Here is a 5,486-nt window from a genome sequence, read left to right on the forward strand (position 1 = left end):
CGGGGGCCGCGGCCAATCCGAAGGTTCCCTCCCAATGCCTCGTGCTACTCCGGGCGCCGCGCGGCCCCCATTTAAAAGGGCAACCAAGGAAGAGCCCCGAGAACTGACACCAGCGCCAGCAAGGCTCGCAAGCGCCAAGTGGCGCGCAGTTCGCGCCTGCCTTGCGCGTTGGGGCGGCGGCGCGCCATGCCCGGGTGCAAAGGCCCGCCCGCCCGCTGCCTTTCCCTCCTGGCTTCACCCTCTCCCCTTCTGCTCCCCAGGAATCTAACTTTGCATTTCCGGCAGAGATCGGGTTAACTGACTCACTAGAAGTCCTTATAGTCCCAGCAACCAACTAGCCAATCGAAAGTGGTTTGGCTGATGTCACTAACATTGGCTCCGCCAATCAAAAATACATTCCGAGCAGTTCTTCTCACTTGTAAACCTAGAGAGGGTCTGGAGTCTAGCTCAGGAAGGAGCGGCTTTCGGAGTAAAATGTAAACTTTTATTGGCGGGGGTGGGTGGCGAGTGAAAGATGATTATGTAACCACAGCGATAGCCATACGGTTGGCACCCCTACACACACACACGTACGTTATCATTTTTATATTAGATTTAAGTTGTGAATCGTCAAGTCTTTGATGAAAAAACTAACAGAATTATACCCCAACTCCAAGTAGTCTTATTTTATTTTATAGGACATCTTTGTGTTCTCTCTCTCTGTCTCTGTCTCTCACGCATATGCATTCTGTCTTCAGTAAGTCACTGAATAAAAATTACTTCCAAGTATTATGGAACAGGCGGGGCAAAAAATTAGAAGCTGCGAGTATGGGAGTTCGCATAGGAAACAGGAATTGATTATTGTTGTTGTTGTTCTTAATGTGGATGGCACTTTACAAAGTATAAGAGGACAGGTCACTGCTGCAAGGAGTTGTCTCCTTATAGTAAAATTCACTTTGGGAGACAACAAGGGGTTAGGGGCAGGAGCTGGAAGCATTTGGCTAGGTTATTGTAGACTTTGGCCACAGCTAGACCTAAGGTTTATCTTGGGATCATCCAGGGTTCGCCCCTGCCTGAGGACTGGATCCCCTGTGTATCACCTAGATGAACAGATTTGACCCCTGGACGATCCAGGGATAAACCTTAGGTCTAGCTATGGCCTATGTGAAAGAAACTGGATTTGGGCTGGAAACTCAAGATAACCTAATGTAAATTAATTAGTTTTCCTGCATGCTATTGAAAAACTTTAATATTCACACTGAAAGTGATTAAAATTATAGTGAGAGCATGAAGTATGGAGAAAGAGGTACATTTCTTTCTTCCCTCTTTCCACACATAATTATGGTGCTGGGTTGGTGCCGCCACCTTCTCAAATCCAGCACTTTCCTTCTCCCAGGAGGGAGCGTGGGGTTTCTGGGTGGCCATCCAGGTACCGGAACTGCCCTGCCTTCTTCCTGGTGAAAGGCAACCAATCGCCAGTTACCTTCCACCATGCACCCCCCCCCGAGTTGACCCCGAATTGGCCCCAGAGCAATGTCAGCAGAAGTGCCATATTAATGTCACTCCGATTGAAAAAATTGGGTAAATCTCCAACTTTTTCAAACCGCAGCATTGCAGGGAAGCCCTACGGTGGCTGCGAAGCTGCGCCTGTGTTGTCTAACTGATGTGGCACAGATCCACAGCCACCGCAGAGCTTTACCGCTTATAGACAGCAGACTGTAATCCACTTTAATGGTTCCAAATATGGAACCACTAGATTGTCGGTGTTCTGGATTCAATAGAGTGCAAATACATGATCAAATATTTGTGACGCTAGAACTAGTTCTGTGTATTTTGTTTTGTGAGTGCTGAATAGATGCTGAAGCACATTCTCAAACCACATTGAAATTGCCCTTCTGTCTTTGAATCTGAAGACAGTGAATTAAAGCAGATACTTGGAAGACTGAGATCCAATTCTAAAAACCTGCCTTGGACAGAATTAGGCCATAGTTGCTCAACAATAAATCCTCAAAGCCAAGAATTTCTTTGTCAAGGACATCTATAAGATCTTCACAGTGTGAAGTAGCTCCAGGGTTATGGTATCAACAACAACAGTATAACTATGGGTAACATTCCACAGGTAACCAGGTCTCCAGCTTTCAGACTTTTCTCACTCGTTTGCTACTTCACATTTCATAAAAGGCTTTGTAGATGAAAACCTTACATTGAAAATTAACAAAGGAAAGTAAAATGTGGTGATGCACTATCTGTGTGGGAAGCAGCAATTCAGATGATTTTCTGTTGAATAATGGGCTAGTCTCCTGGATGATTGGTTCAGCAGAAAGTTATATAGGTAAGATGTGTGTAGCCAAAGTTGAATATATATACAGGTCTATCTTATCCTTTAAATCAGGGGTCCAGATCTGTTTTCTGGTGGGCCCCTCAGATTGCCACCAGGCCCACAGTGGAACAGATGACACCCCTGACATCAACCCTTCCCCACTTTCCCCCCTCTGTACTGGAAGCAGGCACGAAACTGTGCCTCCTCCCAGCACAGAGAAAGGGACCCAGGCAACCCCACATCCCCACTACTATCTCCAATCCAATTTATAGTTTAAATAAAGGTGAAGAGTTGGAATTCTAATATTATATGTATTGAGCAGTTTTCCCTCCCCACTCTTCCGGCACTAATTCTGACTTTCCTCTGGCTATGTTCAGTATTTTTACCAGATACCTAAAATCCACAAGTGGCCATCTGTTTGCATTATGTGGCTTTTCCTGCCTCCTCCTTCCTATTGTAGCCTGCCATACCTCCTGGGGGAGGGGGGGGGGGGTCAGAGGAATCACCAGAATACAATGTTGGGTCCAAGCCTTTTTGAGGACCACCTTTTCAAGAATGTAAGCTCATACACATGCTCTGTTCAATGTTTGAGGCCCTGCCCCATGTCTCTGCATCAACTGGGATTTGGCAGGTGGATATGAGGAACAGAGCCTTTCAGTCATGCACTAACCCTGTAGAATGCCCTGCCCCAGCGGCCTGCTTAGCTGCAATATTGAATGCTTTGATATATCTAGCAAACACATAGCTGTTTCAGTAGGGTTTGGGGATTGGCTGATCAAGGGGGTTGCTGGATCCCCCCCCCCTCTGCTCTTCTGATGCGGTTTGGGTTGTATCTGATGTTAGTCCTACTTATAGTAGGCCCACTGAAATTAGTGGGATTTAATTTAGTTTTCTCCCTCTCTCATAATACTAGAATCTGGGGTCATCGCATGAGGCTGATCAGTGGGAGATTCCGGACAGTTAAAAGGAAGTACTTCTTGACAAAGCTTAGAGTATTCACTACCATAAGACATAGTAATGGCCACAAATTTAAAAGACCTTAAAATTGGGGGGGGGGGGGTTAGAGGATTTTTTTGAGGAGAAGGCTATCATTGATTACTGGTCCCTGATACTGATATGCTATCTCCAGTATCAGAGGTAGTATGTCTATTTACAGCAGTTGCTGGGGAACATGGGTAGGAGGATGCTGTTGCACTTGTATCCTGCTTGTGGGTTTCTTTTTATGGGATTATGCCTGTTGGGATGTGTTGTTTAAATTTTCAAGATTTGATTATTCTGATTGTTTTAATTTTTTTTTTACAGCTGTTAACTATTTTGGCCTCTTTTTGAAGATACAGTAGGTTATACATTATTTAAAATAAAAAAAGAAAATGAATAAGAAGCCAAAAATGTATCACATTATCCACCTTCCCGAGATGACTCACATTGGATGGGAATATGGCACACAGTTTCTTCTCCATTACCAAAAGAATGGTTCATATACAAGAGCATTTAGGACAATGGGAAAATTGTCTTGTGTTTTTCCACTGAGCACTCTTATTTGGGAAATGACAGATACACTTCCATTACTCTTGAAAGATTCTACAACTTTAACAACAACTGTGTATGCTCATTGTATTTTGACTCAAGGACTTTATAAAGCAATTACACTGATACATTTCAATTTAAAGTGCAGTAATTTCTCAGGTGGGATATAAGTGTAATAATAAATAAATTTTGATCAAAAATAAATGAAAGGAAAATGAATCTAGAATCTCTAGTTATGCTTATCTCTGCTTCATCAATCAGCATAAAAAATGTTTTAATAAAAATTTAAAAGAGATTGCTTGAAACAAGGGAAGGTTACTACACCATGGCTTCCAAATTAAGTGATAGTGAACTTTCCCAGAAGGCACTTTTAGTAACATTATGAATCCTTCTACTTAATTTGACCAATGTTTTCATTCCATTATCACTAAGCTTTAAGATATGGCCAGACCAAGTGATAGGATGAATTTGGTTAGAAGGGCAACATTTCCTCTTAGAGTCCATTTGTCAGACTCTATGCAGCAGAAAATATGGAGTATATAAATGGCAGGCTTCTTCAAGATGATTGATATGTCCTGACTCCTTTTTATTCTACACCTGATACTAAAGGAAGAGTCAGGGAAGATCATTGTGCATAGTCTCCAGCATAAGGTTGAATAGGGGGCGGGGAAACATGCAGAAACCAAGAAACCGCCAATCAATTTGGTAGTCAGGGGGCTGAAGGAGGGGCAGGGGAAGGGTGTGTGGCCATCTTGGGAATCCTGGAGGGCCAGATTGCTACTCCAGGCAGGCAGGCTTTGGCCTTCAGCCCTGAGGTTCAACATTGACAATTCCTAGATAGAAATCCTTATCTCCATCATGGAACTACAATTCCCAGTACCAGGCAATCATGCCAAATAAGTTTAAATGAGTAATGAAAGGTATTCATTTGTTCCTCACAATCATCACACAGTATCATTTTTTTGGAAGAGTTATTTTGGCTGCATCTTAGGGCATTGTGTCATGACCTAATAATACACACAATAGGTGAGTGTCTATGAGGACAAGCTTTGATGTACATCCAGTGTAGCAGAAAGAGTCAGTTGCTCAGAACTGGGCACTGCAGGAAAGAAAGGTTGTACAGAGCACTAGAAATGTTGAAGTGGGGAGTAGATGCTATAAAGTCAGCTGCAAATAGGATGGCAGAGTGGTGTGTGGGTGTGTGGAGTAGGGATGCAAGTAGTGCTTATCATAGTGTTAGGAAGAACTGAGGGCTGTGGGCCAGATTGGGCTAATGTTTCTACCTTGTCATTTATGGCTCTCTGGTCGCCCTCATTCATTTGGTCAAAATTTTAGCTTGATCCAGCCTTAACTTCACCAGACCTAACTTATGGTAATTTCTCAAGAGAAAATAATTGTATAAGTCCATCTGGCAGCTCCTGAAGGCCAAACTTGATATCATTCCTGTCTGTCTGTCTGTCTGTCTGTCTGCCAGGCAGACAGATAGACAGATATGAATAGCAGGTGTTGTCTTACCACCCACTGGTCTAGCTTGGGATCTTAGCAGAGAGGCCAGTGGAGCTTTAACCCTTTTTAACCTTCCCCCTACACCAGGGGTGCAGAATCTCTTTCAGCCCCAGGGCCAAATTCTATTTCAGTGAAGCTCTTGGGGGCTGCATTC

At 43.6% G+C, this 5,486-nt stretch overlaps 1 long non-coding RNA gene across 1 annotated transcript; it reads left to right on the top strand.

Moving 5' to 3' along the window:
• The first annotated feature begins 456 nt into the window (after positions 1-456).
• Positions 457-4,045, top strand: LOC134400769 (uncharacterized). The gene is made up of 2 exons (XR_010025593.1): positions 457-569; positions 3,602-4,045. It is a non-coding gene; the product is annotated as an uncharacterized LOC134400769 (long non-coding RNA).
• The last annotated feature ends 1,441 nt before the right edge of the window (positions 4,046-5,486 follow it).

Source organism: Elgaria multicarinata, chromosome 6 (genome assembly GCF_023053635.1).
Source record: "Elgaria multicarinata webbii isolate HBS135686 ecotype San Diego chromosome 6, rElgMul1.1.pri, whole genome shotgun sequence".
NCBI lineage: Eukaryota > Metazoa > Chordata > Lepidosauria > Squamata > Anguidae > Elgaria > Elgaria multicarinata.